The sequence below is a fragment of the Dermochelys coriacea genome, chromosome 3 (genome assembly GCF_009764565.3).
Source record: "Dermochelys coriacea isolate rDerCor1 chromosome 3, rDerCor1.pri.v4, whole genome shotgun sequence".
Taxonomy (NCBI): Eukaryota; Metazoa; Chordata; order Testudines; family Dermochelyidae; genus Dermochelys; species Dermochelys coriacea.
The window spans coordinates 85,965,521-85,991,238 of record NC_050070.1 but is presented as its reverse complement, the minus strand read 5'-3'; the positions used below and the strand labels follow the sequence as shown (position 1 = coordinate 85,991,238).

At 41.6% G+C, this 25,718-nt stretch overlaps 1 protein-coding gene across 8 annotated transcripts in view; it reads left to right on the top strand.

The window, feature by feature from the left end:
* CDK19 (cyclin dependent kinase 19) overlaps positions 1-25,718 on the top strand; it is a 239,393-nt gene that overhangs the window by 54,366 nt on the left and 159,309 nt on the right. The gene's annotated exons all lie outside the window — the stretch shown is intronic.

Sequence of the window (25,718 nt, the reverse complement as noted above, 5' to 3'; positions counted from 1 at the left end):
TATACTTGTTATGCAATGGATAATATATGTCTTACTCTGTGAGCAACACAACCAAAGGCTTAAAGTATAAACTTTTCACTCTATGTATGTAAATTTGAAGGTTTATTTCAATATAGGCTTCCACTAAAATTAATGTTTTGTAAATATATTTAAAAAAACAACTTGTAAATGTCAGATCTGTGGAAAGGATATAATATAAATTTTTTTCAGTATAATTTTGTCTGTCTTACTTTATTTGCCAGTTAAAAAACAAAAGTATTGTTTTAAAAACTATTTCAATTAAATTTAAAAAAATATTTTAGGGTTCCAAAAGAGACTCTAGTTGCCACTATAAAAAGGTCACTAAAGTGTAATATGTCAGCATAATGATAACCTATTCTTGTTTTATGTCTGAAAATGCACTGTAGTCTTGTTACACTCTGCGGTCTCCTGCATACAGAAAGTTGTCTTAAGACTGCATTAATGCTTTCTTTCATTGTAAGTATCTGCTGCAGATCTCTGAAAATAAAAGCATTAGTACAAGAATTACATAATTTTGAACACAAATTCTGCTCTTAGATATGTGTATGCATCTCCTAGTGATGTCAGTAGGAGTCCTAATAATAATAGGAATTGCGTGTCTGTATCTGAAGGTAGAGGTAGAGTTTGGCCATTAGATGTTTTTTGAGAGTGAAAATAACTGTGCATTAGGGTTAAAGTACTTGTTAGGGGAATAAAATTTTGTAATACAATGCCTGCTGCATCACTGTAAAAGAGATGCACTTGCTTGATCTAATATATTTGAATGCTGACATCGTGGTCAGTGCTTAGAAATATAAGATGTATGCCTCTGGCTTTTTATACTCTAGAATGCTAATGCAAAAATAAGCTGTTCAAACACACACAGTATCATGTGACAATAGAAGCTCATGGTGGTCAGGAACTGAAGAGGCCACTGACTTCGGTTTAGCATAATATACATGGTAATTTTGTGTAGTCTAAGGAGGTTTAGCAGCTAAAAGTACTGTTCTTTAAAGTGCCTGTCACTAGTAAATTAAAGTAGTTCACTGTGGAGATTATAGGTAGTTGTAATGCTGTTCAATTACAATTAAAATAATCTACCCCTATGACCTGCCTGCTGGAATTTCTGCCTTTGAGGGAATAACAGCTGTTTTCTAATATCAGTGCTAAAATGTGTTTAGTTAGCATACAGTCAGTCTTGTGACAACAGTGAGACTTTTATCATCTCTGCATTTCTACTCCCTTAGTTTTAAATTGTGTTAATATTTTGTGGGGAGGGTTCAGTTCTCACATGTGTAACTTCTCCTTCTCTATGAGGCCATATGGACATACTAGTGTCTATTTAATAATTTCTGTATGCTGACATGGAGATATGTCAGCATCATAGTCTTGCTTTTTCTTTTTTTGAACTGGTCTAACGTGGTTCAATAGCTCAAGACAACCTAGAAAAATGACACAACTATTACATAAGGCTTTTAATTCTACAGTAAATAAGTGTGGCTTTTGCTTTTTTTATTTTGGCTGCCTCAGCAGATGACTTATTCATCTCCAGAACATTTCTCACAAATTCCATAGTAAAACTCCTGTGGCTGAGGCATAGTAAAACTCCTGTGGCAAATACTGAGTAACCTTAGGGAAGATGATGGATGAGGTAGCTGAAACAGAAAAAAGTACTCTTCCTTTTATCAAATAAGATAGACTAAAGGGGGGACTGTGGGGCACACTTCATAACTTCTGTGGGTCAAGCTCAGTGTGCACACTCCTTGTATTCATACATTCCACCCCACAAGCTCCTTATGTGACACTCTCCCAATCCTCTCTGTTTCAGGGACTCTCTGTAACTCCCCAGTCTCCCCTTACAGGTTTCTCATGTGTCCCTGATTTCCTCCTCCCACTACAGCAGGGTGGCCCATTCTTCCCACCAAACCAGGGGCTCTCTTCCCCCTTCCTTATCCATCCCCCACCCACCAGGGTTGCCCATTCTCCCCACCATACTAGGGATTGTCTTACCTGTCCGCCATTTGCCCCATCATACTAAGGGCTCTGTGTCTCTCTTCTCACATCCCTCCAAAGGATACCTAACCTTTTCTTCCTTCCTTATTGAATGGCAGTGTGGATGGCTGATGCCTTCCCTTGCCCAACTGGAGCAGGCTTCCAGGAGGCTAGGTATGAGGAAGGAATAAAAGTAGTCTCCTTCTCTATCCTCTCCCTCAGACTGCCCAAGGGGGCTGTGTATCCACCCCATAGCTCCAAGCAGGGAGAGCAATTATTTCTCTTTTGATCATTCAGAGATCAGGGTGTGAACATGTTAAATTCTATTGGGAGGGTGAAGGGGATATTGTTCTGAGGGAAGATATTAATGGGTTGCCATCAACAGGTGACTGTGGCTGAGTGTGTGTCTTGTTTTCCATTTTTCAATATTATTATCCTCCAAATCGATAGACTACTGATGTTGTGAATATTCCCTGAAATTTTGGAATTGATTGGACAAAGTGTTCAAAAGCTACCGTGTGACAGACAAAGATTCCATCAAATTGAATGTACAGCCTCACAAATTCGGCCAAAAATGTACCTCAAAACTTGCAGTACAGGGTTTGCTTACACAAACCTATGAAGTCCTACAGAAGAGAGATTGGACTGGTAGAGATGCCTCTATAGGTGGCAATGGAGAGAGTGAAGTCAGAGGGAGTGAGTGTCTGTATAGGAAAAGGAAATTAGTCCTCAAATTTAAACTCAGGTTATAGTACAAGAGCTCAGTAACTTCCTTTCTGATATTTGTATTGCAAGTGGGAAGACTACACATTTCTCTTGAAAAGCTCAACATTACATAGGTGAGTCTAAAGGATTCAGATGAAGGAGGCCATATTAGGACTACTGTGTGGATAGTTCTTTTGGCATCCATAATACAAATTTCAGAGGAATGATCAGGATGGATGCCAGTCTCCAAATATTTGGGGCTCATCTTCATATGTGGCTTCATTGAATGAGGTTGCATATAGGAAAGGCACATGTGATGCAAACAACCTGATTGACTGAGTGTTCGGGATAGCTGACAACCCATCCTTTTTCTGTTTGACCATATTATACCTGAGCAAAACCTGAGGTTCCAGGAATTTATCACTGTATTAAGGGTAATTCAGCTGTCCACAGGTTCAGAGCCATTATATACAGAAGACATTGCACAAGATGGGAGGATATCAGATTAGCTTTGTGATCTAGAGGCTGCCTTTTTCTGTCTAGGAGAAATGCAAAAAGAACACTATCTTTTTAAAATTTGATTGTTCCTCAGTACCTCCTACCTGTATTTTACCAACTTTTTTCCTGTCTTTACTAGGATATAGAGTTCCTCCTTCAACAAATCTTAAGAACTATTGTATAATCAAAACACTTATTTTGTAGCCTTTATAAATGCCATGAACTTGGTTCAAGGCTTATTTTTTCTTTGCTCTGTATAAAGTAACTAGATATAGTGGACTTAGTTCTAAATTTCACTGAATTTCTTTGTAGGGGAAAATAAACTGAATAAAATTTAAGTTTTTAGATCAGTGGTCTTTTCAGGATAGAGAAGTGAGTTATTCCTTTTTGAACTAGTTCTGTTGCTCTGGTTTAGTCACAAATATTTTGTTATGTCTGCACTAGTGATGGTCATGAGTGTTCTGAATTGCCTTTGTGTCAGTATTAAGACTAGGGTTCAAAACCATTTCAGTTGGTTCCTGGCAAAGCTCCCAGAAGCATCAAATTTTGGGTGTCTTCAAAAGGCTGTCCATGTACTGTGGGACACTAGTGGGAGGACTAGTTGAACCATTTCAAGTTACCTCTGTCCATATGGACATTTACGTGGTACAAAGTGAAATTGTTTGGATTATAACATTAATTTAGCTTTACTGAATGCTAATCCAAGCAGATTGTAGCATTCATATACGCCACTTGGATTGGGGGCACAAGATGTGTTATAATATGCTAGAGGGACCAAATGGTTCTGAGGATAAGCAATGTCTTAGTCCTGGTCTACACTACACGTTTAGGTCAAATTTAGCAGCGTTAGATCGATTTAACCCTGCACCCGTCCACATGATGAAACCTTTTTTGTCGACCTAAAGGGCTCTTAAAATCGATTTCTGTACTCCTCCCCGATGCGGGGATTAGCTGAAATCGACATCCCTGGGTCGAATTTGGGGTAGTGTGGATGTAATTCGACGGTATTGGCCTCCGGGAGCTATCCCAGAGTGCTCCATTGTGACCTCTCTGGACAGGACTTTCAATTCAGATGCACTAGCCAGGTACACAGGAAAAGCCCCTGGAACTTTTGAATTTCATTTCCTGTTTGGCAGCATGGCGAGCTCATCAGCACAGGTGACCATGCAGTCCCAGAATCGCAAAAGAACTCCAGCATGGACTGAACGGGAAGTATTGGATCTGATCACTGTATGGGGAGATGAATCCATGCTATCAGAACTCCATTCCAAAAGACAGAATGCCAATATATTTGCCAAAATCTCCAAGGGCATGATGGATAGAGGCTACAACGGGGACCCGCAGCAGTGCCATGTGAAAATTAAGGAGCTCAGGCAAGCCTACCAAAAAACCAAAGAGGCAAACGGCCGCTCTGGGTCAGAGCCACAAACATGCTGCTTCTATGATGAGCTAAATGCGTGGAATTCTAGGGAGTGCCGCTACTACTACCCCACCCCGTCCATGGACCCTGCAAGGGGGGAGTCTCACGCAACAGTCACAAGGATTTGGGGGATGAAGAAGATGAGGAGGAGGATAGCACACAGCAGGCAAGTGGAGAAACCATTCTCCCCGACTGCCAGGAACTGTTTATCACCTTAGAGCCAATACTCTCCCAACCCTCCCAAGGTGGGCTCCTGGACCATGAAGCCGGAGAAGGCACCTCTGGTGAGTGCACCTTTGTAAATATAATGCATGGTTTAAAAGAAAGCATGTTTAATGATTAATTTGCCCTAAAGACTTGGGATGCATTCGTGGCCAGTACAGCCCCTTCTTTTAAATGGCCAACCCAATGGGTGCTTGGTATGGAAAAGGAGGGCGCTGCAGTTTGAAACCATTCCCACATGTTACGAAGGTTGAAGAAGCCAAAAGACTGTGGGTTACCATGGCTGCCTGCAAGCCGAATTCTGTTGCCTGGCCCTGCATGTGTGATCTCTCACACCAAACCAGCAGGCCCTCAATACAAGAGGCAAAATGCAACCTTGTCTCAAAAGCATATGTGCTATGTAATGTTAACAGCTTGGTTCACCATGAAAGAGTCTACCCATTGTTCTCTAAAATGTGCCTTTTTAAATACTACTCTCCCTTTTTTTCTTCCCGCAACTGCAAATGTTTCAAGGCTCCCCCTATCATCTCCATCCCAGAGGCTAGCACAAATAAGAAGGCGAAAAAAAACGCACTCAGGATGAAATGTTCTCTGAGCTCATGCAGTCCTCCCGCACTGAAAGAGCTCTGCAGAATGCATGGAGGCAAACAATGTCCGAGTCCAGGAAAGCAGAAAATGAACGCGAAGACAGGAGGGACGAGCAAGATGAGAGGTGGCGGCAGCGTGATGAGAGGAGGCAGGATGCAATGCTGAGGCTACTGGGGGATCAAACTGATATGCTCCGGCGTCTGGTGGAGCTGCAGGAAAGGCAGCAGGAGCACAGACCACCACTGCAGCCTCTGTGTAACTGCCCACCCTTCTCCCCAAGTTCCATAGCTTCCTCACCCAGACGTCCAAGAATGCAGGCCGGGGGGAGGCTCCGGGCACCCAACCACTCCACCCCAGAGGACTACCCAAGCAACAGAAGGCTGGCGTTCAATAAGTTCTGAAGTGCAGTGTGGCCTTATCCTTCCCTTCTCCTCTCATCCACCACTCCACCCAGTGCTTCCCTCCTCCCCCACCCCTCCCAGGCTATGTTGGGAGTTATCCCCTTATTTGTGTGATGAATTAATAAAGAATGCATGATTTTGAAACAATGACTTTATTGCCTCTGCAAGCGGTGATCGAAGGGGGTGGGCGATTGGCTTACAGAGAAGTAGAGTGAAACAAGGGGGCAGGTTTTCATCAAGGAGAAACAAACAGAACTGTCACGCTGTAGCCTGGCCAGTCATGAAACTGGTTTTCAAAGCTTCTCTGATGCGCAGTGCGACCTGCTGTGCTCTTCTAATTGCCCTGATGTCTGGCTGCATGTAATCAGTCGCCAGGTGATTTACCTCAACCTCTCACCCTGCCATAAACATCTCCCCCTTACTCTCTCAGATATTGTGGAGCACACAGCAAGCAGCAATAACAGTGGGAATATTGGTTTCGCTGAGGTCTAACCGAGTCAGTAAACTGCACCAGCGTGCTTTTAAATGTCCAAATGCACATTCTACCATCATTCTGCACTTGCTCAGCCTGTAGTTGAACAGCTCCTGACTACGGTCCAGGGTGCCTGTGTATGGCTTCATGAGCCATGGCATTAAGGGGTAGGCTGGGTCCCCAAGGATAACTATAGGCATTTCAACATCCCCAGCAGTTATTTTCTGGTCTGGGAAGTAAGTCTCTTCCTGCAGCTGTTCAAACAGACCAGAGTTTCTGAAGATGCGAACGTCATGCATCTGTCCCGGCCATCCCACGTTGATGTCGGCGAAATGTCCCTTGTGATTCACCAGTGTTTGCAGCACCATGGAAAAGTACTCCTTGCGGTTTATATATTGGCTGCTTTGGTGGTCCGGTCCCAAGATAGGGATATGCGTTCCATCTATCGCCCCACCACAGTTAGGGAATCCCACCGCTCCATAAGTTGATGCTAGCCATGGTGGTGAGGATGCACTCTGCTGACTTAATGCGCTTAGTGTGGAAATACGCAATTGACTGTATAAAATCGATGTCTAAAAATCGACTTCTATAATATCGACCTAATTTTGTAGTATAGACATACCCTTAGAGTCCATATGGTCTGTTAGACTAAATATGAAACAAATAAATTCTGGCGGTTCTACTCCAGGCTGTACCAATAACTCGTGGTCACCTGATCTTTCTGCATTTTAGAAATGTGGATTAAATTTATCTTATGAGAGTAAGGATTAATTATTCAATGTTAAAATATTTTGAAGACATAAAGTGTTACATAGGTACCACATCTATAATGTTTAAGACACAATTACAAACTATAATTTAAACATGACTGTTTATTAATTAGTAATCTTTAACCAAAACAGAGGACTTACATCCATATCCAAGATTTCAGAGTAGCAGCCATGTCAGTCTGTATCTGCAAAAAGAAAAGGAGGACTTGTGGCACCTTAGAGACTAACAAATTTATATGAGCACAAGCTTTCGTGAGCTACAGCTCACTTCACCGGATGCATTCAGTAGAAAATAAATTCGTTAGTCTCTAAGGTGCCGCAAGTCCTCCTTTTCTTTTTTATCCATATCCAAGCCTTTCCTTTTGTCCTGGATCTTAGACTTCAACAGCACTTTGCAATATTTGCTGTGATGTGGAAGGTAACTTTCTTCTTCTATTCCATCTGCTTTTTTAGAGCATAGTTTAAATAAAGTGAGACATTAACACCCCCCCCCCCACACGCACACGCTTCAAAATCTACCATGTATCCCTTGAAATGAAACACTTTTGCAGTAGCAATTTTTGTAGCAATTTCTTTTGAATGTGAAAATAGAATGTTTGTGTTTATGGAAACTTTGAAACTCCACTCCCTATTTTAGTAGCTGAAGGTAGTGAAATAACTATATATTACAAATTTAAGGGATTTTTTTATTAGTGTTAGGCATGTATTGGCTAGAATAGTTTACATATCATGGGCTTTATAAAACATGAATCATCAGCAGGAAGGTTATTTGTTTAGCAACATGACAGCCCCTTTTGATCTTCATGCCATGGTAAAATGAGATTTACTCAAATTACATTGCTTAAACCTGAATGAACTGTGCAATTTAAATGCAGTTTTCATAAGGGAATACAGAACAGCTTTTTAAAGCATAAAAATAATTTATGGGTATTCATTATCTTTTTTACTTTAGACAGAAGTTATTAGAAAAATGTGAAAATGGTACATCTTCAGTCAACAGATCTGCCTCTTTGCAGTGTCTTAGCAGCTGACATTACTGATCAAAATAATATTACTTTTAAAATCTAATGTAATTAGATATTTTTATACATCAACTCCCCCCCACACCCCCTGCCACTCGCAAGCTAATCAATATTGTATGTTTAGGCCTGCATCCAAGGAAGTGTATCAAGCACATCCATGTTAATAACTAATGAAATGTCAGTGTTATTTCTGAGTGTTCTTGTTTTTGTCAACTTTTTAAACATCCTTTAAAGTAAATGTATTTTTTGTTATAGTGCAGATCTGCTTTGAAAAGTGACTTCATAAAATTGACACAGGATAACATATTGTTTAAACGGCTTGCAGATCAAATTTACTCACTTGACAAGTAAAAACATTTATTTTAGCTGCTATTCTGTAAACTCAGTCTGGAATTTTAGTTGCAAGATGAGTTCTTTCTGACTCACTACTAATAATAAAGACTCTATCATCAGAACTTGATTATTAGTTCTGTTCATTATGAATAAAATGCAATCTTTATCTTCCATAGGTGTGCTGACCCTGCACAAAGGAGTAGAAGGTAGTAAATACTTACTTTGGCCAATAAAGTAAGTTGGAATGACACTGAATAAATAGAGAAGAGGACTAGTTTTTCCATTAACTTCAAGGGGGTATTAGATCAGGCCTGAATGTGGAGGCAGAAATTGTCAGTAGTATATATTTTGTTGTTTTAGGGGGAAATGTATCTTATTTTACAGAATTATGTTTGTACGTTATGGAAGGTAAAATGTCCATTAGAATGTTCAGGACCTTGCAACATTTTAAAACATAAAATGTTTCAGTCCTATGTTTATGTCAACTGGTGATCCTCAGTGTCCAGAAATGCATAGGAAATGTGGTAAAATAGAAAAAGTTTAAAATTTTAATGGTACTTTGGTTTGAGAAGTTAATATCAAATTGGGGTTATGTTATCTTATTTTTAGGGCTGTTGATTAGTAGTAATTAACTCACATGATTAACTCAAAAAAATTAATCGCGATTAATCGCACTGTTAAATAATAGAATACCAAATGAAATTTATTAAATATTTTGGATGTTTTTCTACTTTTTCAAATATATTGATTTCATTTACAACAAAGAATACAAAGTGGTATACAGTGCTCACTTTATATTATTATTTTTTATTACAAATATTTGCACTGTAAAAAGATAAAAGAAATAGTATTTTTCAATTCATCTCATACAAATACTGTAGTGCAAGCTCTTTATTGTATAAGTGTAACTTACAAATGTAATTTTTTTTGTTACACAACTGCACTGAAAAACAAAATGATATAAAACTTCAGATACAAGTCCACTCAGTCCTACTTCCTGGTTAACCAATCGCTAAGACAAACAAGTTTGTTTACATTTATGGGAAATACTGCTGCCTGCTTCTTATTTACAATGTCACTTGAAAGTGAGAACAGGCATTGCAAAGTATTTATGTGCCAGATATGCTAAACATTCATGTGCTCCTTCATGCTTTGGCCACTATTCCAGAGGACATGCTGATTATGCTCATTAAAAAATAATGCATTAATTAAATTTTGACTGAACTCCTTGGGGGAGAATTGTACGTCTCCTGTTCTGTTTTACTCGCATTCTGCCATATATTTCATGTTATAGCAGTCTCGGATGATGACCCAGCACATGTTCTTAAAACAAACACTTTCACTGCAAATTTGACAAAATGCAAAGAAGGTACCAATGTGAGATTTCTAAAAAAGCTACAGCCTTGACCCAAGGTTTAAGAATCTGAAGTGCCGTTCAAAATCTGAGAGGGACAAGTTGAGGAGCATGTTTTCAGAAGTCTTAAAAGAGCAGCACTCAGATGTGAAAACTACAGAACCCTAACCACCAAAAAAGAAAATCAACTTTCTGCTAGTGGCATCTGACTCAGATGATTGAAAATGAACGTGCATCGGTCCACTTTGCTTTGAATCGTTATTGAGCAGAACCCATCATCTACATGTATACATGTCCTTTGGAATGGTGATTAAAGCATGAAGGGACATATGAATCTTTAGTGCAGCTGGCACGTAAACATTTTGCAACGCCGGCCAGAACAGTGCCATGCGAATGCCTGTTCTCACTTTCAGGTGACATTGTAAACAAAAAGCAGGCAGCATTATCTCCTAAAAGTGTAACCAAATTTATTTGTCTGAGCCACTGGCGGAAGTAGGACTGAGTGGACTTGTAGGCTCTAAAGTTTTACATTGTTTTGTTTTTGAATGCAGTCATTTTTTGTACATAATTCTACATTTGTAAGTTCAACTTTCATGATAAAGAGACTGCACTACAGTACTTGTATTACATGAATTGAGAAATACTATTTCTTTTGTTTTTTACGGTGCAAGTATTTGTAATAAATATAAAGTGAGCACTGTACACTTTGTATTCTTTGTTGTAACTGAAATCAATGTATTTGAAAATGTAGAAAACATCCAATAATAATTAAATAAATGGTATTCTATTATTGTTTAATAGCGCAATTAATTTTTTAAATCGCTTGACAGCTCTACTCATTTTATAAAGGGTTTTTGATATATGGGAATATTTTCCCTTGTCTAATCACACATGAAATATATATTCTAAATCGATAGTATTCTATTGAATGTGTTTCATTTTGAGTGCCTATCCATAGCTCTATTATCCAGATTTAATATTTAGTAAAATCAATTTAATCGGCACTCATATAAATGACATGGTTACTTAATGAAGATGGGTGCCAGAGAACTGAATTGATGAAAGGAATTTAAATGTCTCTTAAAAAGCAACCAGTAGAACTCCAAGCTGTGAAGTGTTTTTAAATGGCATGCCTAGTGATGCCTGCAGGACTACTTCCAGTATTCCACAGATGGGATATGAGTTTCCCATGGTGCTTCCTGGCTCTATTCCTTATTTCAGTAGACTCTTTTGTTTATTCCCTTCATTCTGCACTGCTCTTTACCTTTTGGCACCCATGCCCTCTCTCTACCATAAAGTTCATTCCACCAACCCACAGTCTTGGCTCGTTCCCAGCATTTTCTTTGTCCGCTTCTGTACTTGTCCTGCTGAATGGCTTTTGCAAGTCCTATGAGCTCACTTGCTTCATCCACTATAGGTTTATTCTCTGCTGCATAACTCTGCCATCTACTCAGCCAAACAGCAATACTGCTCTTCCATGGTTGAATCTTATCCCTATAGTCGCTTACACTTATTAGCAACATTAGTCTTCTTCCTTAAATCCTGCCTTCCTCTCTGAACATGGTCATGACTGCTGCTACTTAAAGTGCTTGTCCGTGTATATATGTAACAAAAATATTCCAGTCTTGCTGCGCATGTGCCTAGTGCACTCAAGTTGGATTATTGTGGTCAGCAGTGTTTGTTGGGACTGCTTCTGGTGCCTGACCTGTCCTTTTGTCTCTAAAAGGGCATAAAGGATATGATGACTCCACCTGCTCTTCAACTCCTTCTCACTGCCTAGCTGAGTCGAGTCAAAACTTGAGGTTTCCTAACTTCTTCAGTCACTAGTGCAGCTTATTCTTTGTCGGCACTTGTAAGGAGTTAGGTCCTTAGTAATTAGGTATTAGCATAGATTTTTTGATAGAATTTTCTTTCTTCCCTTTATAAAGAAATTAACATCTTTGTTTTGCCCATGAGGCCATACTAGGATCAGTTATATAATTGACACAAATCTCCAGGCTTCAAAAATTCAATGTGAGGCTTTAATGCTTCTCAGTGATGGGCATCAGGTATTTACTATGTCTGGGTGAAGGGCGCATTAGAGAAAGATGTGCTATCTGTAAGTCTTTTTCTGTGAAAACACAGAGTTAGGGTATCTTGCTTAAAAATGTTCCTTTTGGAGAGATCAGTGTACCCATCTTCAGACTCTGGGATGTCCGGGGCAGAAACTTCTGAATAATGGTCTAAAAATTCTCCTGCTGGCTCCTCTACATGTGGAGCTGAAGTTCCTGGGAAGGGAAGAGCACTGGGTCTTGAGGGGAAGAGATCTAGTCAATCACCAGGCCCTTGGGGAGACATACATCATCACAAACTCAGATAAAGGGTCGTACAAGGCCCAAAAAGAGTCAGGCACTGGTCACCGTGCCTCATGACCAGCTACATCAATACCACATACATTGATCTTTACTGACCTCATGTCACTGAGGCCTCCTGTACAAACACAATCTACTTGTCTATTTTTTGACACCAGTGTATTTGGGACCAAAATCCTATACAGGTTTCTTTGCTACTGGACTTCCCAGGACGAGTACTGTAAAGGTGCCTCTTCCTCTGTTGTTCTGGCAGTGGTAGAGTACATCAGCACTACCAGCCAGGTGCTCCTGGCATGCCTGCTGGTACAGGTCCTCCTCCTCAGGAGGACTGTTCGTTCTCCTCCTCAAGCCCTGAGGGCCTTATGGAGCTTTCACCAGCTTGTTCCTTGTGGTCTAGGTATTCAGGCCAGCATACATCCAAGAGGGAGTCAAAGGGTGAGTTTATTATCCTAGATGTAGCTCAATGAGGGATACTACTTCCAGGTCCTCCCCATTGCCACCTGCCTTTTATGCTTATCAGGCCCTGTGGGGAACGCATTGTGCTAGAAGACCATTGTCTACATCCCAATCCAGAGCTAGAGCCTTTTCTCCACTTCACAAGAGAACTTTATAGCCAGCTTGGTCTGCTCTACTGCCAGCTGAGCAGACTGTTCCTGGCTCTGATGAGGAGTCACAAAGCAGAGGACCATCCTGCCCTGGCTCACTATTATAATCATCCGTGGATGAGGCTGTAGTCCCTGCATCATCTACTTCAACCCCAGATAAACACAAGAGATTTCAGGACTCGTAACACAAACTGGCTAACACACCTGAGATCTAGTTGAGGTGATCCAGGCAAAATCATGCTCAACTCCAGGACATCTTGCATACCTTGGTACCTGGATACCTTGTAGCGCCCACCTATGGGCATGACTACACTTCAAGATGGGGGTGTACTTCCTGACTCGAGGAAACATGCTCATGTTAGCTCTGATTAAAGTAGTGTGCTAAAAATAGAATGTAGTCGTGGTGGTGTGAGGGGCTAGCCACCCCAAATACAGTCCTGTCCAGACCATAGACAGGTATTCAGGGCAGCTAGACCCTTGCACTGCCATGGTTGCATTCTATTTTTAGCAGGCTAGCTTGATAAGAGCTAGTGGGAATTGTGTCTTTAATTTGGGAATTACACCCCCCCAGCTCATAATGCAAACAAACCCTTTGAGGGAACTTTTAGAGTTGGCTAAATTGATCCGGAAGACACTTGTCTCTCTTGCACCAGTATCGAAGAGAGCAGACCATTGCTACCAACCTCCTTTCCAGGGCTTCAAACAATTTTATGTGCTCCCCGCACCAGCATCATTAGTGATTCCTGTGGCAAATGAGAGAGCAAGAGCAAAGCCATAAAAAAAAACAAGGAACTCAAAACATTTTTTTAGACAAAAACTAATTAAGTCTCCAACGAGACTCTCCAATTACCAAGCCCTGTTAGTGAAATACAGTGATCTGAAATGGGATTCTGTGACTAAATTTGCAGACTGTCTTCTTCAGATAACAGGGAGGAATTTAAGTCTCTTACAGCTGAAGGTCAATTGGTAGTGCATACATTCCTCCAGGCAATCCTCAGTGCTGTAGATGCAACTTCTAGATCTATGGCTGTCTCAGTTGCTATGAGGAGATCATTGTGGCTACAGTAATCAGGGATCACTACAGAAGTAGAAATAACTGAGGATTTTCCATCTGAAGGATGTGAAGTTTTCAGTGCTAACCTAGATAAGGCCTTACATTCTCTAAAAGACTCCCATGCTATGCTGATATACTTAGGGGTCAGTATTCCTGCACTGAAGCATAAGCACTTCAAGCCCTCAATCATGACAGGGGCAATCTTTTTACACACAGTGTAGACAATGTGACCCACTGAGGAAGTGCCAAAAATTTCCCAGAAGGAAGACATCTGCATCCACTATTATATCTGCTCATTAGCTCTTAGCAAGGCAGTAGATTTAACTTCTTGTTTGGGAGTGGCATGCAAATTATGTGGGATATTCCACTTATGTCCCTTCTGTTTAGGAATCATTTTATTTCATTCCTTTGGGGTGTGGAGTACCATCAATTACATCCCCCCCCCATCCTGATAATCATGGGCTATTCCATCTAGTTCTATACCCTCCTTAGCCCCCCATTCCATTTTTCAGGGTTCACTCTCATAAAAGCATGGTACATCAGGACATGCAATTACTTCTAAACCTTGAAGCAATGGAAGAGGTACTCATTTTCTGCTTCCCAAAACTAAATGAGGTTGGCACCGTATTCTGAACCTGAGACATCCAGCGTCTTAATCACACAAGCTCATGTTCATGATAGTGTCTCTGGCATTGATCATTTCAATCTTAGAGCCACATGATAGCTATGCAGCTCTTGACCTTTGAGATGTTTATTCATATAGCTATTCACCCTGCCCACAGAAGGAATCTGAGGTTTCAAGTGAGCATCACACTCTACCAGTACAGGGTGTTCTAGTCAACCTATTGACAGCACCAAGGATGTTCACGAAATGCCTAGTAGTAATGTCATCTTTCCTCAGGAAACAAGGAATTGAGGTGTTTCCCACATATTTAGAGTGACTTATTTGTGGAAAGTCCTATCAACAAGTAAGACTCCATTCAATGAACTCTGCAACTTTTTGTCTTTATTGGCCTGAAAGTAGACAAAGTCAAGCTGTCTCCAGCTCAAAGGGATGGAATTTGTAGGAGCCATTCTAGGCTCCAAAACTTCAATGGCTTATCTAATACAGGAAAGATTTCGAGCCATGCTAAATCTTTTCAGCCAAGTACAAGCTCACCAGAAGACATCGTGAGAACCTATCTCAGGCTGCTAGGTCACATGATCTTCTGCATATACATAACTCAGCTTGCCTGACTTAATCTTTTATTGCATAAAAGGGTGGGTGAAGTCTATATATCAGCCAAGCAGACATCTCCTGGATATTTTAGTACATTTTCCAACAGAAAGCCTGTCATTCAGGGGGTCTTTCCATCAATTTAAAGTCTGCAAGGGAATGCCCTTTGCTCCTCCATTACCATCAAAGATGTTGGTGACAGATGCTTCCATATTAAGATGAGAAGCCCTTTTAGACAATTTCAAACACTAAAGTATGTGGGTTCTTCAGGAAACAAGATTTCATATAAATGTTTTGGAGCCAATGGCTATTCATAAGGTTTGCTCAGCTTTCATAGATTCGTAGATAGTAAGGTCAGAAGAGACCATTATGATCATCTAGTCCAACCTCCTGCACAACGCAGGCCACAGAATCTCATCCACCCACTCCTGCGATAAACCTCTCACCTCTGAGCTATTGAAGTCCTCAAATCGTGGTTTAAAGACTTCAAGGAGCAGAGAATCCTCCGGCAAGTGACCCATGCCCCATGCTACAGAGGAAGGCGAAAAACCTCCAGGGCCTCTTCCAATCTGCCCTGGAGGAAAATTCCTTCCCGACCCCAAATATGGCGATCAACTAAACCCTGAGCATATGGGCAAGATTCACCAGCCAGATACCCAGGAAAGAATTTTCTGTAGTAACTCAGATCCCACCCCATCTAACATCCCATCACAGGCCATTGGGCCTATTTACCATGAATATTTAAAGATCAATTAATTACCAAAATCATGTTATCCCATCATACCATCTCCTCCATAAACTTATATAGTTTAATCTTAAAGCCCGATAGGTCTTTTGCCCCCACTGCTTCCCTTGGAAGGCTATTCCAAAACTTCACTCTTCTGATGGTTAGAAACCTTCTCTAATTTCAAGTCTAAACTTCCCAATGATCAGTTTATATTAATTTGTTCTTGTGTCCACACTGGTACTGAGCTTAAATAATTCCTCTCCCTCTCCAGTATTTATCCCTCTGATATATTTATAGAGAGCAATCGTATCTTCCCCCAACCTTCTTTTAGTTAGGCTAAACAAGCCAAGCTCCTTGAGCCTCCTTTCATAAGACAAGTTTTCTATTCCTCGGATCATCCTAGTAGCCCTTCTCTGTACCTGTTCCAGTTTGAATTCATCCTTCTTAAACATGGGAGACCAGAACTGCACACAGAATTCCAGGTGAGGTTTCACCAGTACCTTGTATAACAGTACTAAAACCTCCTTATCTCTACTGGAAATACCTCACCTGATGCATCCCAAGACTGCATTAGCTTTTTTCAAGGCCATATCACATTGGCGGCTCATAATCATCCTATGATCAGCCAATACTCCAAGGTCCTTCTCCTCTGTTACTTCTAATTGATGCGTCCCCAACTTATAACTAACATTCTTGTTGTTATTAATCCCTAAATGCATAACCTTACACTTCTCACTGTTTGACTGAGGAACAAAACATCCTAACCCACCGAATACTCTACAAGGCATACTTATGTTTCTAAGTGGAAGAGATTCACTAGCTGGGTTCAATATCCTCATCTCTGGCATGGATACTGGACTACCTTCTGTCCCTAAGGAACTTTGGACTGTCAGTGAGCTCCCTGAAGGTTCACCTAGCAATCATCTCAACTTTAAACCACCTAATTCAGGAGTACTCTATGCTTTCACAGCCTACCATGGCCAGATTCCTAAAGAGGGCCTTATGAGGATATATCTCCCTGTTAGGAAACCCTCCCCTTCTTGGGACCTAAATATAATTTTCATTGGGTTAATGGCCCTACCTTTTAAGCCATTAGCTACCTGTTCTCTGTTTCATCTTTCGATTTAAACAACCTTGCTCATAGTGGTAACATTGGATACCAGAAGAAGGTTTGGGGAGTGTGATGGGTCCGGCACCGCAGCACCCCTTTGTGGCAGGGGTGGATGGTGTGTCAGGGCCTCACCACTCTTACATTCCCATGCCCATCCTTTAAGGGCATTCTGATGTGGCCCAATGGCCGGTTTCCCCGTGCTCGCTCCTTGGTCGAGGTAGTGGGACTTAACAGTCTGAGTCCATGTGTCGCGCTCCGCGTATCAGGGCAGTATGGCCCAGTGGCCAGAGTCCATGCAACTTGCCCCATGTATCAGGGCAGTGTGGCCCAATGGCCAGAGTCCATAGCTACCACTCTCAGGCAGGGAAGTGTATCCCAATGGTTGGAATGGTAAGGGGACCCAGGCCCGCCCTCTCCACCGGGTCCCAACCCAGGGCTCTCCTGTTGGTGGGGTTTCCCCTCACACTTAGCGTGGCAGGGATCCGCCCGCAACACGCCGAGCATCAGTGCAGCTTTAATGCTGCTCGTCTCTAAAGTTCCCCTGGGTCACTTCCTACCTTCACCGTCATGTTCTCCAAACCGGCCGGGGGGTCCTCTTGTCCGTCCCCTCCTGTCGGGACCTCCGTCTGGGACGCCAGGTATATCCTGGCTTGGCTGGCCCCAGGAATGCTGGCTGTCCCTCCTCAGGAACAGGCAGGGTGTCTCCTTCTCCTCCGGTGGTCAGCCCAGACTGAGCTCCTTTGCAGGGTTTTATACCTAGTCTCCAGTTGGAGCATGCCCCGCAGGGCTTCCGGGGCAGGGCTTCCTCTGCCAGGAAGGAAGGGTTAACTCCTGCGTTACCAGTGTGGGGCCACTCTGGAAGGAGATACAAGCTCTGATGGCAGGGTCCCCATGTACAGTTTTTTCATAACCAGTGTCCTTGAGACCTCACTCTAAATTTTTACCTAAAATAGTCTTTTAGGTTATATATGTACTTGTAATTTCCCCAAACCACATTCCGATAAAGACAAGATTAAGCTTCACATCATAGATGTTCTTAATGCATTTTCTTTCTACATAGACCTAAGTAATTTAGAGTATCCTTCAGGCTGCCTATAACATATGGGAACAGTGTGAAAGGACAGGCCATTTCAACACAGACTTTCTAACTGGATTTTTGATTGTATTCAGCTATGCTAAGGATTAACAAGCACTATTCCGAAGGGAATTCTGTGCCAAAAAATTTAAGTCTGTGACAAAAAATTAAAAATTCTGTGCACAATATTTTCAAATTCTGCAAAATTCTGCATATTTTATTTGTCAAAATAACACAATATAATCACACCAGTTTCAATTATTTTTGGTCATTTATTTCAAAATACCCGTCAGCAAGTATGTCTATAACCATGCAGACAACAAAAAAGATTCAGAAAATGTTTGACAAATAGATTCCTTACTAGACATATTAATACAGAACTCGGAGTAATAATTCATTTAAACTACAGTCCAGAACTGTATTTCCCACACCCTTCAGAAGCAATGGAAAGGCTTGGGGAAGTCAGGGGTAATGGAGGAGCTGAGGGAGAGGGAAGTAATTGCTGGGAAGGAGCCTGGGTGTGAACTTGGAGGGTTGTTGGGTATGGGTGGGAAAAGTATGGAACAGGTTTTTTACTGGTGTGTGGAGGGATTGTTAAGGAGCTTCCCCCATGCAGTCTCTGGCTGACCCCCAGCCTCTCCCATTCAGTCAGGCACATTTGGCCCTTTCCCCATGTGTCCCTGCACCCCAATGTGTCCTTGCACCCCCATCCACATATGTCCCTCCATCCCCACTCAGATACCTACTCCTCCATCCCCAGGTGGCACTGCACCTCGTCCCCCTGTGTCTCTGTGTCTCCACTCAGCCCCCTTCTGTCCCCATGTGGCCCTGTACCTCCCTCCTCCTGTGGCCCTGTGCCTCCACTCCCGTTCAGCCCCTGCCCCCGTCTGTCCTCCACTAGCCCTTATGATCCCCTGTCTGTGACTCCTCCTCCCCCCCCAGCAGCCCCATGCTGTCTGTCTCCCCATAGACCCTGTCTCTTGGCCTGGCCCAACAGGTGCTGTGAAGAAGACAGGCTCTTTCTCTTCCCTAGCTGGCTGGGAGCTGCTGCTCTATTCTATTGCTAAAACACTCTGTGCACAAAAGGAGGAACTGCAGCAACTTTCCAGCAGAAAATTTTTTCTGCACAAAAATTTAAAAATATGTGTGGCTCATTAATTATGTGCATGCGCAGTGGCATAGAATTCCCCCAGAAGTAAAGCACAGATGCACTGAGAGTGGTAGCTCTGTATTAGAGCACAAGCAACCTTTGTTTCTTCTTGAGAAATGTTCCCATGCTGGAGATATATAGGGTGGCTAATTGGGTTCAGTGCACTTTTTTATTCAGCCTTCCTCCACAGTAGAAACATTGAGATCTGACACTAATTTTGATAGGGCTGGCCTACAATCATTATTTAGGTGGACTCCTAGCAGTTATCTCCTACAATTTAGATTGCTTCATGTGGGTGGCCAACTGTGGAATATATATGGACAAACACTCTAAGAAGAATCTTATTTATCTTACAGTACCTGTGGTTCTTCAAGATATTGTCCATATGTATTCCACAACCCACCCATCTTCCTTACTACTATGGAATCTGAAACTCCTGGATTCTGTATTGGTGAAGGAAATTTGTGGAATACTGCTGTTATGCCCTTTATTAAAGGTATAAGGACACTCAAAGCCAGGTGCAGTCCCAAACAGACTCCCAAAACAATCTGAACTTGGGTGTATGCGTACAAACAGTAGAATATTTATGGACAACTAAAGACAACTTATCTAAGAACTACAGTTACTGTAAGCTAAGTACCCATTTCTTCTTCAAAGACAAAATTTACAAAATCTGCTGAGATCTTCCCTCTCCCACAAACACTACCTTTTCCATCACTGACCTTGAGGTCTCTGTCTTCTCTTCAGCTGTGCCAATGAATTCATCCATTCCCACCTCATTTCCATTGTCCTTATGCTCTCCCCATCTCTCTTTCCTTCTAAATCTCTATCTTTTCCACTCAATATAAGTATGTTCTCGACTCTCCTTCTCCATATCTGCCTTTCCTGCTACCTTCCCAGCTCTTTTTTAATTTATTCTCTCAAATATTTTAATATGCTCCGATTTCCTCTCCTCCAACTCTGTCTTACATCCCTTCTAATCTGGCTTCTGATGTTTCCACTCCATGGAAACTGCTCTTACTACGGTAATGACCTCTTGACAAAAATATCAGGACCTTTACCTTCCTTCTGCTGCTTGTCATGCTGTTGATCTCCTTTTTGATCTTTCATCCCCACTGAGCTTCAGAGATTCTGTTTTCTCCTGGTTCTCCTCTGGCCTCTGTGATTTTTCTTTTGATGGGTGGGTTCTTCTCCTTTTTATTTCCTATTTGAGAGGATTCCTTAAAGCTCTTTTACTGCTCTTGCTCTTCTCACTTTACACCCTGTCCCATCAGCTCATGTCTTCCGCTGTTATCTGTATACTTGCAATTCTTTCTCTCTACCACTGAACTGTCTCCTTCCATCCAATCCCACAACTCAGCTTGTCTCCAACATCTCCTCTTGGCTGTGTTGTCACCTTAAACTGAGCATGGAAAAAAACAAACTCTTCCTTTCTTTTTGTCATTCTCGATGTGTCTCTCTCTTCTCTATCACCTTAGCTTGCAGCCTTGAATGTTATTTTCTACTCCGGTCTCAGGTCTCCAGGCTAGTTTCAAATCTTTCCTTTCTTTTCATCCCCATAGACAGATCTATTGTTCGGGCCCTTATAATATCCTGTTTTAAATTACTGCCATACCCATCTCTCTGGTCTCTCAAACACACATTGTTCCCCTTCAGTCTGTACAAAATGCTGCCACTCTTCTTTTAAACCCCTCCACTAGCTTCCCATTTAAGGTCTTATTAATTTTTAATCTTCTTGTCACTATCTCCAAAGGTATATATACATAACTTGGTGTGACAGGTTGGATCACAGAAACCCTCTGGGAGCTGCCACCTGATGTGCCAAGACTGCTTCTGCTTCTGCTTTCCTGCCCTGTCAGCTTAGGATGTCAGTGCCCTGCCTGATTTGAGCCAGACCCGCTAGCCTGCTGCAAACCCAGACCCAGGTCTAAACCACGTCCCTTAACAGCTGTTAAGCTGTTAAGCTTAACGGCTTAATTGAAAGCAGCTTACAGAAGCGTTCCTGTCTTTAACACTCAGATACCCAACTCCCAATGGGATCCAAACCCTAAATAAAGCTTATACAGGGTAAACTCATAAATTGTTTGCCCTCTATAACACTGACAGAGATATGCAAAGCTGTTCCCTCCCCCCCCTCCCCCCGGTATGAATACATACTCTGGGTTAATTAATAAGTAAAAAGTGATTTTATTAAATACAGAAAGTAGGATTTAAGTGGTTCCAAGTAGTAACAGACAGAACAAAGTGAATTATCAAGCAAAATAAAACACGCAAGTCTATGTCTAGTACGGTAATAAAACTGAATACAGATAAAAACCTCACCAGTTCCAGTAAGCTTTCTTTTACAGACTGGGCTCCTTCTAGTGTGGGTCCAGCAATCACTCACACCCCCTGTAGTTACTGTCCTCTGTTCCAGTTTTTTTCAGGTTTCTCTTTAGCCAGCTGAAGACAAAATGGAGGGTCTTCCAGGGGTTTAAATAGACTTTTTGTGGGTGGAGATCCCCTCCTCTCTCCTATGCAAAGTCCAGCTACAAAATGGAGTTTTGGAGTCACCTGGGCAAGTCACATGTCCATGTATGAATGAGTTCCTTACCAACCAAGCCACATTCCTGGGAAAGCCCAAATGTGGACTGGTGTCTCCAAGTTCATTGTTGGCTTAAGGGCTTCTTGATTGGCCACTTACTGAGAATAGACTTTTCTCAGGAAGCTGACCAACTGCTTTGCTAAAACCTACTCAGAATCAAACAAATATCCAGCCAATATTCATAAATTTGAATACAAAAATGATACATGCATACAAATAGGATTAATAGATTCAGTAGATCATAACCTTTACAGAGATATGTTACATGGCATATGTAGCATAAAACACATTCTAGTTATGTCATAGATACTGTGGCAAATTGCCAGCACTACTGTAATGGGTCTCACTCCTTCTCTTCTTGGGTGGGGGTTCAGGGCACCATTTCTTGCCCCTGAACTGGGGTATTAACTGCCCCACTAGTGTCCTAGAGGAGGGGAGTGGAGAGGGAGGGACCCAGGCCCACCCTCTACTCCGGGTTCCAGCCCAGGGGCCCTAGGGATAGCGGTAAACCACTGGAACTAGTGGTTCCTTCCCCTGGGCTACTTCCCTCTCCTGCCCTTCAGCTTGTGGGGCTTCCTGCCCTTCCTCTGCACAAACCAGGTGTCCCTTTACCTAGGGTCTTGGTCTTCTTAGCCCACACAGCACTTCTCCAAATTCTCCTCTGCTTCCCTCCAAACTGCTCTCTGCTCTAACACCAATCCACTCTGTTTCAACTCCTCCAAACTGCTCTTTGCTCCAGTGCCAATCAATCTCTGCTTCAACTCCTCCAAACTGCTCTCTGCTCCAACACCAATCCACTCCGCTTCAACTCCTCCTCTTGTCTGATTGAAGCAGGGTTTTTTTATCATGTTAATGGCTTCAGGTGCTTTAATTAATTTATAGGTTTCAGAGTAGCAGCCGTGTTAGTCTGTATTCGCAAAAAGAAAAGGAGTACTTGTGGAACCTTAGAGACTAACAAATTTATTAGAGCATAAGCTTTCGTGAGCTACAGCTCACTTCATCGGATGCATTTGGTGGAAAAAGCAGAGGAGAGATTTATATACACACACACACACACACACAGAGAGAACATGATAAACCCATTGTTTCATGTTCTCTGTGTGTGTGTGTGTATATAAATCTCTCCTCTGCTTTTTCCACCAAATGCATCCGATGAAGTGAGCTGTAGCTCACGAAAGCTTATGCTCTAATAAATTTGTTAGTCTCTAAGGTGCCACAAGTACTCCTTTTCTTTTTAATTAATTTATAGTAAACTTTCTTCCCTCTACTGAGAATAAGGCCCCCTTCTAACACTCTCCTGCTGCCCTCTGGCCATGCTGTATCACAATACATTCATAAGTATATTCCATAATGCCTTGTGGGGGGCACCATCACACTCGGTGCTTCCTACTTTTCCTTCCAAGTTAAGATTCATGTTGTCTCCTGTCACTCTGCCCTGCCAGTGCTCCAAACCTCATCATCAAATTCTCACACAGTCAACTCTGTGCCTCTATCAAGCAGTCCCATGTGCGGAACAATCTACCTGAGCTCATCTTCAAGGTCCCTACCTTGTCACCTTGAAGACCCACTTCTGTGCTGCTTATAGTGAATCAAGTTCACTTTTTTATAAATTGTTAGCTGTTGATCCCCTTTCCTTGACTGTCTCCATTTCTTTTTTCTTAGATTGTGATCTTCGAGTAAGGTCCATTCTTAAGTGTTTGGAAAGTGCCTCGCCCATAATTATTTTTGTGATAGTGCAGTTAACAAGGTGGCAGGGACAGAATAGGGTTTCACCTTCAGTGATTTATCTCAGCCACCTTCTCTGCTCTCAGTGTTTGCGTTGGAGGGGTGGAGAAAATGGGATGGAGGAGGAGACAGCTTGCTCTGTTGGGTCCTTGTCACTAAGATGGTGAAGGGTGGAAGAGGCTGGAGGTAACGTGGGTTGTCCTTGAGGTTCCCGAGTCTGTTTTCCCCCTTGAACCTTTCTCACAGCCTTGATTTTCCTCAGGTTTCACAGATCACTTTCCAGTTTCCATCTTCCCCTTCTGAAAAGCACTGGTCTCAGAACAAGTTCATCCATCTCATTGAAATGTCAAGCTGTAAAAGCTTTCATAATTTGGTGTACTTTAGTATTCTAGTATTTCATTAGTAAATTTATGTATTGTGATGAATTTGCTGAGCAGTAAGAGATCAGCAGAGGGCATCCACTAAGACTGAATCTGTTGCTGATCTGTTGAAGGGCAGTAGGGCAGACTGTTGGGATGGGTTCCAAGGCATTTGGGGAAAATGGTTAGAGAGCTGGAGGCAAAGAGCTGAAGGGGGCTGTTCCTTGTGCCAAATAAGGGTAACAGAGCTAGGATTTCTAGATTTGCCTGAATGTAGCTTGTTCTGTCTTTTTATTTTAGGACTGAGGGGCAGTCAGGCATAGTATAGATAAACAAATTAGACCATGCTCCAGAATGTCACCTCTCTCAACAGTGGAAACTAACCTGGTGCAAGGCCACGAAATTGACCTCTGTTCAGCTAAGAGGTGGCAAAGTCAATGTTATCTGTAGAATACATGAAGGTGGGGCCTGAACTTATTTGGTTTGATAAAAATGTCACATGATGGTAAAAACTATGAAAACCACTCAGTTATACTAACAATAGGGGAGAGAAAATCAGACAGGAGTGACTGTAGTTGATCGTGTCCCTTTAAAATGTTAGATTTTATTCAGGGAAAGATGTTTGTTACCCAGGCAACAGAGAATACGTACTTCAGTACCTATGAAAGGAAAAGAACAGATGTTCTTATGTGCAGCATGGAGTTACAGCCAATTATCACCCTCATTAGTAAATAAAATGCGGGCAGTAATTAAACTGCTTATTACTTTACCATTGCATGCGATAAAATTAATAAGCCATGAATAGAAGGAAGAAGGGTATAGGGGAGAGGAAATTCTTCCTTATCTGACGCTGTATGAGATTTTAAGTATTTTAACTTAAATAATAAAATTCATCAATGCTTCCTTTCCACACTAAAATGCTTTTTAGATTTTGTAGACTTACATTTTGCCACTGCGTTTGCTTCAGTATTATGCATTCTTCTGATTGTCTCCTTAAGAAAGTTCCTTTTGATTTGACATTTGATTCATTAGTATTGCATCTTTGATAATTTGCGTTACTCTTCTTAAATATCTGAAAAGGAAAAGGAAATTGGGTAAATCCCCTAAAAGTAAAATAAGGAAGTCTCTACTGGAATACCAGAAATATTAGTATTCAGCTTCTGGATCATGTAAAATTATACTGAAGCCTGATTTGTACATGGATTTTTGTACCAGTATAACTATTATGATTAGGGGGTATGATTTTTTTAACCAAAATGTATATGGTGGTACAGCTTCCCTATTGTAGAAGCAGTTACATTCCTATTATACCGCTATAGCATATTCTCCTTCCTTTGGGCAGTCACATCCTTTCCAGGTTAGTGAATACTGTTCTCAACTTTTACTCAAAGGAAGTAAGAGCTTTGATATTTGATATAATAGTTAGGAACAAAGCACATTTTAGGCTTGATCCTCTTGTAGTATACACTAGCATAACTTTATAGATGACAGTGAAGTTATGCCATTATACACTAGCTCAAGATTTGGCTTCTTGCCTATACTTTTTCCATACTTCTTGCCAGAAATAGAAAGGAAAACCTTTATTTTATGCTTTTATAAAGAGCATTGCAAAAACATTTTTTCTGTCTTGGCAATATAGGATAAAGGAAAGTGTCCTTGCCTATCCTTTTTTTCAGGTTCGGCTAAAGGACATATGTGGTCCTATAGATCAAACTGTAACATGTAGCATGGAAACAAGAAAAGGAATATTGTGTATCCCTTATTTTTTAGTTTATTTGGTTAATTGACTGAATTATCCCATCACGCCCTCGTGACATGTTGGGAAACTACTCCAAAAAGTCCAATATTATGGCAATGGTGGGTGAAAAGCTGAATGTAAAAGAAAAACATTTGTCCTCTAAATAGAAGGAATGAATTATTTTTAAATTCCCGCAACTCTTTTTTCGTGTTGTTTTTAAATCTTCTAGTCTCCCCATCAGCCTGC